Source organism: Rutidosis leptorrhynchoides, chromosome 6, assembly GCF_046630445.1.
Source record: "Rutidosis leptorrhynchoides isolate AG116_Rl617_1_P2 chromosome 6, CSIRO_AGI_Rlap_v1, whole genome shotgun sequence".
In the NCBI taxonomy this organism is placed as follows: domain Eukaryota; kingdom Viridiplantae; phylum Streptophyta; class Magnoliopsida; order Asterales; family Asteraceae; genus Rutidosis; species Rutidosis leptorrhynchoides.
The window spans coordinates 358,720,382-358,735,709 of NC_092338.1; positions in this window are offsets into that span (position 1 = coordinate 358,720,382).

Below are 15,328 nucleotides of genomic sequence, written 5' to 3' on the forward strand. Positions count from 1 at the left end.
CTTAATAAATGTCTTTAATGATCTTCAATGACTCGAATGCAACGTTCTTGTATCATGGCTTAAATGGTCCCAACTAGTATCTTTAATATGAGCTAACGCACAGCGGAAGTCTTAATTCATACCTGAGAATAACATGCTTTAAAACGTCAACATAAAGTTGGTGAGATATATAGGTTTGATGCTAGCAGCGATATAACGATGGACCACAAGATTTCATATATAAACATTTTAATAAAAATATTCTAAGTGGTTGAGCACTTGGTAACCATACTTAACAATTAATCACGTCGCATATTCCCTTTAATATGAAATCTTACTACACTGTACCAAGTGTAGTCACGAAACGAAGTACTGTGCAACCGTTGAATACTGGTCGTCCAGTCCGGTTGGGGTTGTCAGGCCCGATAGATCTATCAACAGGATTCGCGTTTACAATACCGCTGTAAATATTAGTTACCAAGCTACAGGGAAGTATGCCAGTGGTACAACTCAACGTAGAACATATTTTTCAGTTACTTGTGTCCATATCGTAAAACATAAAATACATGTATTCTCATCCCGAAATATTTAGAGTTTAAAAGTGGGACTATATACTCACTGTTGTCTCGAAGATATATATATTTTTGACTTGGTCTTCCGGTTGATATCACGAACCTATCCATATATAATATATCAATATATTTTCATTTTAAACAAACATCTCGTATATATATTTATAATACTTTTAATACTTTGAATAATTCCTTAGTCCGTAGTTAGCATTTCGATGTTAGTAATTCAATTTTAATGGTTCATTTTTAGATGTTTAATATACCCGCAATAAATAAACCCCCAACGAAATAAATAAAACTCCCATAAAACCCCATCGTATATGTGTTGGTCGAGATTAATCTTGACCCATGGTACCGGTGTTGTCAAATGACGTGTTGCGTACATAAAGTACCGGTGTTGTCAAATGACGTGTTGCGTACAATCATGGGATCTTATGATTAATCTTCTCGTGTTGTTTACGGGTGATCCTGAACCATATGAAATTGAATTATGAGTACATATATATAAAATATCATGTTATCTTAGAAATATGTGATTTATATAATTTTTTTCCAATTGATCCCGTAGTTGAAATGATCTAGGATAACCAATTTTGTTTCGGTCATAGTTTCTTCGTTACAAGTCCGTTTTCGTTGATTCAAATTGCCATCTTCTTGGATCGAGTTCTTCTTTAAGACTATGAACTGTAAATACCTTGGTTTGTATTCAAAATCATACGGCATAAGTGAAACATTAGTGAAACATATGAAGTTAAACATTTTGTTACAAAAAAAATCATTTAATGACCATTTTTCTAAAAATACTTATACTTTGAAAAACCAAGTTTTACCTTATTAAATTAGCATATATTTAAGTTATATTACAGGTCTTGAAGTATTTTAAAAGTTAAGTTAGAAGGATCTATTTAGTTTGCAAACAAGTTTGAAAACATTCAAACTATGTTCTTGTTGTTAAACTTTTGTACCACAAAATAAGATAGCTATATATATATGAATCGAACAAGGTTATGAACATAGATTCTACCTCAAGTTCCTTGGATAAGTTTGCTGTAAAAGAGGAGTAAGAAGCTAGAATCAAAAGGGTGATAGAAGTGGATGAAAGATTGGAAGTAAGTTGGTGTTCTTGGAAGGTTTTCTTGAAGTGTTTTTGTATGGTTTTCTTATGGTGTTTATGTAAGGTTTTTGAAGCTAGATCTTCATGGAACTTTGCTGAATGTTTATGGAGTTTAATGTTCTTGTGAGTGTGGGTGTTTTTAGCTAGAGAATGGAAGTAAAAATGAAACAAAATGAGGATACATATATACTCCTAAAAAAATGTTTATGTAGTAGACATGGACAAATTTTTAGTTTGTATTTTTGTAATTAGTCTTACAATCATTCAAAAGTAATTACCTTATACATAAGGCATGAACAAGGGCTGGTTAGGTGGTGATTTGATGTGTATATACCAATAGTAAATACGTATAGAAGCTAGGTATGATACGAGTACAAATACTCTAGATATACGTATAGAAATTTTGTGAAAAATGGAATGAGGATTCAAATATAGCTATCTTTTGTGAATACACTTATATGATTTTATGTATTTAAGTCTTTAAAAGTGATTAAATACATTACTTATACGATATATGTATAAACATTATAAGTCTTAAGTATTTATGTCAAATAACGTTACGTATAGTTATCGTTTTGAAAACTTAAGTTAGTAGTTTCAAAATATACTTATAACTTATTGTTATTAATACAAAATGAGATATTAAAACATTCATTAATCATGTTAAATATGTATATATACATATATATACACAAACGTATAATTATCATATATTGTATAGTTCGTGATATCATCGGTCAAACTAGACGGTCAAACGTTGTGTAAAACTCTTTTCGGAAACATAAATCTCAACAATTTGGATTGCTTATCATGTTGGTAAGGTTTAATTTATGTAAATATTAATCTTATAAGTATAGAATGATCGAAAAAGTGCGGGTCAACTTTAGGGTTTTTGCTTATCGTGTCGGAACCATATAGAGATTAGAGTTTAAATTTGGTCGGAAATTTCCGGGTCGTTACAGATGTTCATTACGGAGGTGATTTCCGGAATCAAATGAAGGAATATAAGTGGGGCGACAGTATTTCGTTTGAAGATATCGACATTCGTGATGTTGGTTTACAAGACTTGTTATCCTTTCTAAAGGAAAAAGTTCCGTGTGAATTCACGTCTGTGTTATTTTATAAAGACGATTATGATGCGGATTATAGGGCAAGTTTTCTATGTACCGACGATCAATGGTACTTTATAAAAGATACCATTGAAGATCGCGGTAAACGCATTTCTTTGTATGCAGTTCTTGAAGATGAAGAGACGTTGGGTTATCGTTACCTCGATGAATCAACTGAAGCAGCAGTTGAAGCATCAAGAGAAATACCAATGTCTCCAGAGTACCTCACGGATGGTGAAATGACTGGTGAACGCTACTTTGCAGATGACAATTGACGACGACGAGTAGTTTGATTGAAATTTTTTTAATTTTTAATTGTCGTGATGTTTTAATTTTTAATTATTGTAATTTCAGTGTTGTTGTCGAGTTTTATATCTTCCTTTATGTTTCGGAGCTCTTTGTCTTTTTAATCTCCTCTCGATCTCTAGTAAAACGAGTAATGGTCTAGAATTTGTAAGTATGGAGTTTCGAATGAATTTAATGTTATAATCAATAAAGAACGTAATAGCACGATTTCATTCGTCAAATTACCAGAATCATTGAGAATAGAGCTATCAAGAATATACTTTCTTGATATGTTCAGAAGTTAATTAGAATGAAAGAGTTATGTAACATGACACATGATGGTGGTATGATCTACTGTGAACCATCATGTCCCATTAGAACTCAGCATGACTTACTGTAATATAATCACGTTGATCAAGTGTCATTATATTATACTAGTTCATGCATCAGTTCCCAACATTACTTCAATAACATTCCTATTTTAAGCTCGAAGGTTTACAGAATATAAAAACTAACAGTTTCTATATGATGTAACACTGATAGCGTGAAGAGATAATAATTTTGGACGAGAATATTTATGAAAATATCTTCAAAAATTATCGAAGATATTTATGATGATATTTTGGAATTTCTAAGTTCGATGGTTGATGAAGGAAGATTTTCTGCAAGGTTTTAACATGAGTACGGAGCAAGATATTCACTAAAGATTTCATCAGATTCAGAATTACCTGGATTCTTTGAATATAGGGTTTGACCCTTGTATTTGTCCTTGGTCTCCTTCGTGGTTAGCTCAATCCGTTTTCCAGTTCCAACTTTTCTGAGCTTTTCTAACATACTATTCTTTATCATCAAACTTCCGATGGTTAAGGTCGTTTACGGTTGTCTATGGTTTCTACTGCTTCATTCAGCTTTTTCAACATTCAGAGTATTGATTTGTGACTGAGTGCTTTTCAGAATTTCAGAATGAGAGATCATAATTCTAAGAAATAAATGTCATACATATAACTGTTGATGTAGATATGCTGTGAGTTTTCAAAGTACTGATTGTTGATTTCTCGGTATTTGGTATGGCAGTTCTCTTTACAAGATGCGGATGGGTATATGATAGGACTTTAATGAACAATTATAATGGTTTTTCAGAGATAAACTTAAGTTAATGAATAATGAATTTGCTAGTAAGTTTACTGCTAATGTGGTGGTATATAAACGGTTCTCTGGTAACGATGATGAATGGGTAATCTTTATAATAAAGTTTATTCGAATGAAAAATTGAAGTGGATTTGTTGGAGCTGTGACAAAATTGGCTAATTGTGAAAAAGAATTGCAATCTTATTTTGGTTGATAATAACACTAAGGAATTAGCACAACTACGTGTTAAACGTTCACTCAGTTTCCGAGAGTTTTTCAGATGCATAACTATATGCATAAGTTCTTTCTTTCGTATGTATCGTGTGGTTGGTTCATCTCCTCGATTGAGGTGTTTTCAAGAATCATGAAAGGTTTGAACGCAGATTGTAATCGTCAAGATACAAATGAGGTTTAAGATGAAATCAAGTGGCAAACTTGAAGAATTGTTTTAGTTTCATATGTTATAATCAATATTTTAATTCATTTTAATTGTCCAATGTCGGCAGTCTACAGTTGATAGTCCACAGTTGACAGTCCAATAATTCATATATAATTTAATATATAATATTCGAATTGATTAATATGTATCGTGACCCGTATACGTCTCAGACTCGATCACAACTCAAAGTATATATATTATTTGAGAATCAACCTCAACCCTGTATAGAGAACTCGATCATTACTGCATATAGAGTGTCTATGGTTATTTCAAATAATATATATAGATGTGTCGATATGATATGTCAAAACCTTGTATACGTGTCCCGATATTTAAAGTGCGTAAAAATAAATAACAGAAATTTAAATGATGATAAATAAAGTGCGTAAAGTAAATAACAGAAATTAAATGACGATAAATAAAATTGCGAGAATGTAAATTGCGATAATTAAATTTCGATAAATAAAATGTAATCAGTTAGCTAGGAACAATTAGCTAGGAACAGTTAGCGTGGATTCTTAACAAAATTTCTCATAGTTAATTTGTTTGTTTCTAACAAATTTTATTTTGTCAAATGTTTTCTTCATTATGCCACTTGTTGGATTCTGATAAATCAAAATCCAAATATTAAATTGGATGAATATGGTTATTCTGTGGTGAACGGATTTGTATATCGGTGGATGTAAGTAGGATAGTATATGACTGTTGAAACATATTCGAAGAACGTACAATGTAACTTATTAATGTAAAATTTAAATATTCCTCGGGTATTACCTACCCGTTAAAATATTTTCACCATTAACAGTTTGTACAAGAGAATTTTTAATTACAATCTTTATGAAAACATATATACATATATATTTTCTTCAGATGTATTCATAGTTTTAATGAGTTAATATGATATTAAACTCATTTTCTTTTCGGTTGGAACTAGAATAAATAATCTCTAAAACTTTAGAGATTACATATTCGCCATGTCGAACGAAGATAAATGAGGTAGAACGATACGTAGAACGAAGATCATACTCAAAGTACAGATGATGATATTGAAGCATGGATTGCTGATGGTACTAGTGCTGTTATTGATGGTACTGTTGGTGCCGGTGATGTTGCTGAAGCTGGTACATTTTGCACCATATTCTCCGAATTGATTATTCGAGCGCGAAGTTCGTTGATTTATTACTCCAGGATAATTGTCGGTCGGAACGAGTGGATGAATAAGATTCAGAATTGTGGATAGAATATAATATTGTCGAGTTACCCTGGAAATGAGACTGAAAATGGTGTCTCGAACAGGTTCGCCGGTAAACGCTTCAGGTTCATTGTCAAGAGGTGAATTCAGTTGGTGGAAAGGATTGCCTTCTGCGCGTTTCCATTAATTAAGTCGACTACGAACCCATCAGATGAATTGATAATGGCTAATTGGTTGATTCATGTTGGTGACGCTGTTTTCGGAGCTTAGGTGAACATCTATGTCGGAATAGCTGTCGGAATAACTATCAGAATAGCTATCGAAATCTGAGGGACTCGAACAGGTTGCAGGATTCATCTCGTACGATCAGATGAAGGATTTTCGATAAGAAATAGATTATAGGATGTAGATTAGTACCCTGCAATACATAATTTACATATGCATATATAATACTAACATCCCATAAGTTACGGAGGAATCTACGGAATATGTCAGGTAAAGTTACAGTAACAGATACGCTAAGATATAGATTAGCAGATACGACAAGATATAAATTTTGTCTATACACTATTCATGCAATCATTGCAGTAAGATGTGTCTAGACTAAGAATGATAAGCAGGTAATTTCCTAAGGATGATAAGCAGATGATTTCCGACTAGAAATGATAAGCAAAACTTTTGATATGCAGACACGGTCGAAGTCCAGACTCACTAATGTCTCCTAACGACTTATCAGTTAGACACACTAATGCAGACCTGGTTCGCTAAGACCTCTGCTCTAATACCAACTGTGAAGACCCGTCCTAATCCATCCGGACGAAGTCCATATCAATTACAAACGATTCACAACAGTTGATTACATCGCGAGGTAATTGACCTCTATATGATAAATTTTACAAACATTGCATTCGTTTTTAAAAGACAAACTTTCGTTACATCGAAAGTTGACAGGCATGTAAAGAATTTCATAATATATCCACATATAATTGACTTAATAATAATCTTGATGAACTCAACGACTCGAATGCAACATCTTTTGAAATATGTCATGAATGACTCCAAGTAATATCTCTAATATGAGCAAATGCACAGCGGAAGATTTTTTTCATACCTGAGAATAAACATGCTTTAAAGTGTCAACCAAAAGGTTGGTGAGTTCATTAGTTTATCATAAAGAATCATTTCATAATTTTAATAGACCACAAGATTTCATACTTCCATTTCTCATAATCATAAGTCCCATGCATAGAGACAAAAATATCATTCATATGGATTGAACACCTGGTAACTGACATTCACAATATGCATATAAGAATATCCCCATCATTCCGGGATCCTCCTTCGGACATGATATAAATTTCGAAGTACTAAAGCATCCGGTACTTTGGATGGGGATTGTTGGGCCCGATAGATCTATCTTTAGAGTTCGCGTCAATTAGGGTGTCTGTTCCCTAATTCTTAGATTACCAGACTTAATAAAAAGGGGCATATTCGATTTCGATCATTCAACCATATAATGTAGTTTTGAGTACTTGTGTCTATTTCGTAAAAACATTTATAAAAATTGCGCATGTATTCTCAGCCCAAAAATATAAAGGGTAAAAAAGGTAAATGAAACTCACCGAATGTATTTTGTAGTAAAAATACATATAACAATATTGAACAACTGAACAATGCAGGGTTGGTCTCGGATTCACAAACCTATATCATTCGTATATATATATATTAAAACATATACTGGTGATCGAATAAATATATATATATATTATTACTAGTGATATAATTTTTATATTATTAATTTATGTATCTCATTGTTACTATTTAAAATATAGCTTTTGTCATGTTATACGCATTAAATATTTTATATGTATATATTTCATTTGTTTGTTAAAATTTGTAATCATATTAATACTAAAATAATATTAGTTGTGGTTAAAATAATGATAATGATAATACTAGTGTTAATAAAAATGATGATCTTATTAATAACAATATTCATAATAGTTTTAAATAACAAATCTTATAATAATGATAATAATAGTAGTTTCAAATAAAATGAAGAGTTTAATAGCAATACTAATGAAAATAATAATTTTGATAATAATACATATTACTTAATAAATATAATTATTACAACGATCTTGATCTTAATATAATACTTTTGTTAGTAATAATATTAATAAGTTTACTATGATACAAATACTAATATTAAGGATAATAATAATAGTTTGTGTTATTTTCGTAATAACAATAATAAGAATAATCATATTCGTAATAATAATAATAATACTCATAGTTATATTAATAATAATAATAATAATAATACTTTTTGTACATAACGTTATTACTTAATAATAACTAAAACGCCAAAATTAATAATATCACTAATAATAATAATAATAATAATAATAATAATAATAATAATAATAATAATAATAATAATAATAATAATTATTGTATTTATCTTCATACCTAATAAAAGAAGCGAGTGTAGTGATATTCCCCAAATCAGATCGAAATACAGAGAAAATAATACAGTTCATTGAACCTTCGGTTCTTTACTCGATCGATCGATCCAACCATCATCAAGGTGTAACAGGTCATCGATTCATCAACAGATCAATCAAATAAGCAATAATTATCGATGTGAAGGAGGTCGTTTGATTCATCATTCATCATCAGCTATTCACAGGATTCAATTCTATGTCCCACTCGCTGCAGATAACACCACAAGGATTGGTTCGGTTCGGTTGATTCATCAGGTAACAAATCATCATCATCAGTCTAAATTTATATATTCAATCATCATCCTTCTACAATCAACTTTGTAATTGATTCAACGATTAATCCAGTGGGTAAATGGTTCGTTGATACTCTTAATTTCTTCATTCGATTATATATATTCTGTTCTTTTAATTGGATTGAACTCGTGCAGTAGTTTATGATTTCTAGATTGAGTGTGTTCAAACAGGAATTAAAAACTACCAGTTGTGGCGTAATCGAATAAGAGTAACCAGGTTTTTATGAATTTGTTTGTCATTATAGGCTATCATCCTCGTTTATGGGTTGCAGGTTATTGAAGCACGGAGATGATCATCAGTAATAATGGATTGATTTGCTTGAAGGTATTAATGTTTGGTTTGAGGATTTATAGTGTAATTTGTTGCAGGGCTTCGATTTTCAACAGGAACATGACATTACTTGTGGTCATATGATGGTTAGTTGATAAGTGGTCCAGCAAGTATGAATAATTTAATTATAGCAAAAGTGGACTTGCTGGTTGATATTAGAAGAAATTTACAGTGGTTGATATGGCTAGTAGGGTGTTAATTGCAGGTGGGTTGGGTTTGGTCAAAACATAACTAAAACAGCTTCATGTATGTATGGTTGGATCAAGGAAATATAGTTGTTTATGATTTTGATCTTTTAGAATTGTAAATATATATTGTATTATTTAATTATGTTGAGCAATAACATGTATAGCAGTTGCAGTAAAAACACCTACATAGCAGCAAGTTGTAGCTACAAGAAGGCTATCCTGCAGCCTGATTCGAGTAGCAGTTATAAACAAACAGTTACCAGTCCAGTTTAATGGTCTTACGGTGGTATTAGGCGATGGGGTGAAAGATGAATAATGACTTGGTGACAGATGGTAACAGTGAACCAAAAATTGAATGGTTGCAGCAGAAGTTGAATGAAACATAATATATAAAGTGCAGCAGCAGTAACAGTTATTTTGCAGTCGTGGTTATTTGATGGTGGTGAGAGTGTTTGAGCTATGGTGGTTACAGAGGGTTTTCAAATAGCAAACAAACAATTAGGCGTAGCAGAATTGACAGTTGTAGTGTGAAGGTGGGGTTGGTGGTGACTCTAATGGAAGTGGTAATGGCATTTTTATGGTGATCATCAAACAAGGGTTGGAGATTAATGGGTGATGGTTCACATAAGAAACAAGAGAAAAGGATGGTGGGTGTGCAGTTTATGTATTTATTTATGTATGTTTTTATTATCTAAAGAGAATATATAGATTAGATAGATGGTGGGATGTCAATTAGGAATAGGAGAGTGGTGTGGATGATTGAATTATGATTCAAGTGTTTATTTGATTGTACGAAAAAAAAATTAAAGTAGAAAGTGATTGAGAAAAGGAAAGATAACATAAAATTAATTCAAGTGGGTGTTGATTTGCACATTGCATATCTCGTGGGTGTATGTGTGCGGGTTAACCAAGCATGTGAACTTTATATGTAATATATAGAAAAATAGATGAAGACTTATAATAAATATCATATCATAAATTTTAATACTACTAATACTAATAGTAATACTAATATAGCAAATTTTATGTAACAACTTCACATTATAAGTTTAATAATACTAATAATATTAATATGAATATTAATAATGATAATATTAAATATAACAACTATAGTTAGTCTTGTAATATATAAACATTACCATTTATTAATTAGCTATTATTGTATGATAACATTTATTGAATATTTATTATGTATATATTTTATATGTAATACAAAATAATAATATTTATTAATAGAAATCATTTATATCCATATAGGTTCATAATAATATCATATGTATATTATATATATATATATATATATATATATATATATATATATATATATATATATATATATATATATATATATATATATATATATATATATTCATTTTTAATAATTCTTAATTATTCTGTATATTGTTTTACCTCCTTAATTTCAAATTGTTTAAAGTATATTTTATTGCTTTAAAATATTATATATACACTTATATACAAATATAAATATATATTTATACATACATATTTACTTACACACAACGGTTCGTGAATCGTCGGGATTTGGTCGAGGTTCGAATGATTACATGAATACAGTTTAAATTGTTTTGTGACTCAACATTATAGACTTTGCTTATCGTGTCGGAATCATATAAAGATTAAGTTTAAATTTGATCGGAAATTGCCGGGTCGTCACAGTATACCACGAAGTCATCTGAACCTTATGGTAAAGCTAACACTGGTGCCTGACACAGTAGCTGTTTCAAAATCTGAAAAGCCTTTTCCTGTTCATCAGTCCATCGAAAGGCTACATCTTTACGAGTCAACTTAGTCAACGGACCCGCTATTTTCGAGAAATCCTTGATAAATCTGCGATAATAACCGGCTAATCCCAAAAAACTCTTAATCTCAGTCGGAGTCTTCGGAGAATTCCAATTCATTACCGCTTCTATCTTTGTCGGATCAACTTTTATACCCTCGGCACAAATCACATGACCCAAAATCTGCATTTCACGTAACCAAAATTCACACTTTGAAAATTTTGCAAATAGTTGTTCACGTTTCAACATCTTCAAAACCTGTCTCAGATGTTCAGCATGTTCACTTTCGGTCTTTGAATACACTAGCATATCATCTATAACCACAATCACAAACTTATCTAAGAACGGGCGACACACTCTATTCATTAGATCCATGAAGATTGCTGGCGCATTCGTCAACCCAAACGGCATGACAAGAAATTCATAATGACCATACCTTGTTCTGAACGCTGTTTTCGGTATATCTGATTCAGCAACACGAACCTGATGATATCCGGATCGTAAGTCTATCTTAGAAAAGAATGAAGCACCCTGTAACTGATCAAACAAATCGTCTATTCGAGGTAACGGATACTTATTCTTCACTGTTCTTTTGTTCAATTCACGATAATCAATACACATACGCATTGACCCATCTTTCTTTTTAACAAACAATACCGGAGTACCCCACAGTGGAGAACTCGGTCGGATAAACCCACGATCTAATAGTTCTTGAATTTGTGACATCATTTCATGAATTTCAGACGGCGCTAATCGGTATGGAGCTTTTGCAACTGGAGTTGTTCCAGGAACCAACTCAATCTTTTATTCGACTTCCCTTACCAGCAGCAGACCTGGTAACTCATCTGGGAACACTTCAGAAAATTCTGATACTACCGGAATATCATCCACTGTTTTCTTTTCTTTCTTCGCATCAATTACATATGCAAGAAATGATTCACAACCCTTTGCCATCGACTTTTTCGCTTTCATCATGGTTATCAACGGAAAATTATACCCTCCCCGCTCCCCTTGGGCCACAATTCGGGTTCCATCGGTCGAACGAAAGGTAATCATTTTCCTATCACACTTAATATTAGCCCTAAGCGAGCTCAACTAATCCATTCCCAGTACTACATCAAAGCTAGAAATAGGTAACACTAAACAAGTCACCGGGAAAGGCTTCCCTTCGATCTGTATACAAACCCCAGTCACATAGGTTGTGACGGGTGTGGTCTTACCATCGGCTACTTCTACACTAACCGGCTTGGGTAACACAGTAGCTGGTAAATTCAACTTAGCACAGAAATCTAGGTACATAAAACACCTATTGGCACCACAATCAAACAATACGCGAGCAGGTATTGAGTTGATTAGAAACATACCGGTGATCACTTCGTCGGTTGCCACAGCATTTTCAACCGACATCTGAAAAGCTCTAGCCTCTGCTATTGAAGGGTTCTTCCTCTTCTGCCCACTCGAGGCAGTTGACCCTACGGCTGATGCTGAACGCGCTCCTGACCCTGCCCCAGAACTACCACTCTTCGACGGACAACTAATTGCACGATGCCCTGGTTTATGACAACTCCAACACACACTATTCGGATACGGGCATGCGGAAGACTCATGCCCAACAACACCACACTTTAAGCATCTTCTTGTAGCCTCAGAACACTGACCACTGTGAGAAGATCGACACGTGTGACACCAATTCCCTTTACCTGATCCAGATCCAGTACTACTCTGACCACTTTTACCCTTCGATTTAAACCCACTAGACTTCTTGGATTTAGATCCTGATTGACCAGATACTTGCCCACCTTGTTGTAGCAAATTACCAAACATTCTGTTTCTGGCGGCCTGAACATCACTTTCTACCATCTTAGCCATCACAACAGCTTGAGACAATGATGTAGCTGTTCTAACAAAAGTTCTGTACTCAGGCAGAATGATATTAAGAAAATGCTGGATACGAGATGCTTCGTCTGGCACCTATTGTTGTACAAACCTCAGTTTATCCATAAACTTCTCTACTACCTCATCGATTGTCATTTGAGGTGTCATCTTCATTTCAAGAAACTCAGTCTTGATTCGGTTCATATCAAACGGATTACAATACTGTTCACACACCTTTCCATAAAACTGCTCCCATGTGATCATACTCACTTGATCTTTCGGTATACTGGAAATTAAAGAATCCCACCAAATCATAGCCCTACCTTTCAACAGTCTACTAGCATATGTTACCTTCAGCCCGGGTTCACACTGACACGCTTCAAATACCCTTTCAACTTCTCGCAACCAATTGAGAGTTACAGTCAGATCAATACTTCCAGAGAACTCAGAGGGTTTACAATCACGAAAATTTTTATAAGTACATCTTTTGGGTGGTTGCAAGTAAGATTGATGGAACATTTGCATTTAGTATGGATTCATCATCATGGGATTTTGGTAAGTAAAGGTGTTTTGTGGTGGCATAAAATATATTGGTTAGGTATTTGATTCTGAAGCTGGTTCTGGGGCACATTAGGTATCGTTTGGGATTGCGCGGTTGGGAATCCAGGTGGTGTATCATCATTTCCAGAATGCCTCGCCAATTCAAGCTCATTAATTTTGTCTTCAGCCTCCTTTAGTTTGCTCTCTAACTGAAGAATGTAACTATTCTGATCATCGTCAGACTCAACACCCTCTTCTGGTGCTCTGAATGTTCTGGGGTTAGATGGGCCAGTTGCATTTCTATCAGCCATACCTGTGCTACAAAACAGCTCACACAAAAGCTTAGTGGATAACAGTTAGTTCAATCACAACTAACACACGTATATCCTATTTTTACTTAGCCCCCACTCCCACAGACATGTTTGACTTGCCTCAGAGTTTGGGAACAAAATACGCGCACGTATCTGCTGCCAAACCATGCTCTGATACCAACTTGTAACACCGGCCATTTTTTTTTTAATACACAGCGGAAGACTTTATTAACAAACACAATATAAGTCACGTCATTACGTTTAAGTTTACACAATGGTGTTACGTTATTACAAAACATTATTTATACAAAAGTCAACATCAGAGTTGGATTGTCAAACATGTCTTCTGCAATAGCACCCATCCCAACTGGCAGTACCTAAACCTGCAAGGGGGAAAATATGTGGGGGATTAGCGCACCGCTAAGTGAATGGAATCTATCTAACAGATATAGCTTAAGTCACACACAAGCTATATACTAACAACAACACATGCTACTACCAACTAGCATACAATAAGACAATACGAGGATCGGCTGCTTGTACAAGCACATGACTCCTAGCTGATCGGACTTGAGTCTACCGATAGTCCCTGCTACTCAATTCACAGTATAGTTATCCAGATGCAGGGGATGCATCATTTACACTATACTCCACAATCAGTAGCCTATGGACCCAACCTCCCCTAGGCACAGTTGACCTCATACGGACTCTAACCTCTCCTAGGCACGGTCTCGAGTCCCCAGTCTCCCTAAGCCCGACTGGTGCCATTCACACAGTGTACACATAAATCACATACAACATCAGGCATACTATATTATTCTAGCATGGCAATTTCTACACTATGCATGGTAAAAAAGTCAACCACAGTAGCATGATATGCTACTTAAACTCTATCCGGAGATAGACCCACTCACCAATTACTAGCAACTGCTCAGTTATTATTTCTGAGCTTCCTCCTTGTCCTTATAACCTGAGAACAACACAAACAAAGTTAATATACATATCCAATAAATAATATAATCATTTCATAAGATTAACTAGGTCATAACACCATATATTCATAATTTTATGAGTCTACATCATGACTCCACTCAATAACGGCATACAGGTGCGTGCAAAACACTACATACACACTAAAACTCCTTTTCTGACCCAAAAACAATTTGATCTAGTTTCTTAAAAGTTCACCATTGAAAAGTATTCTTTATTACAATTCTAAAGATAGTTTATTCATCAAAAACGGAGTTACGTTTTGAAAGTTACGCCCGTTTCAATTTCATGAAAGGCACTGTAGCAAATAGTGGCACTGTAGCTACTCGGGACTGTAGCAAATCGTGACACTGTAGCAACTCGGGCACTGTAGCAAAAAGTGACACTGTAGCAAATACCGAACACTGTAGCAAATAGTGACACTGTAGCAACTCGGTACTGTATCAAATTGTGACACTGTAGCAACCCAGGCACTGTAGCAACTCGGGCACTGTAGCAATTCGGGCACTGTAGCAAAATACTGTAGCAACTGGTTCGAACACATTCGCTGATTTCGTGATTTTTCCCCAAAAAACTCGATTTTTGAGCGTTTTTGATCAAATTTTAAGCACATGGAAGCTACTAAACATATATACAACCTATTTTTAACATCAATTAACACATACAAACACATAAT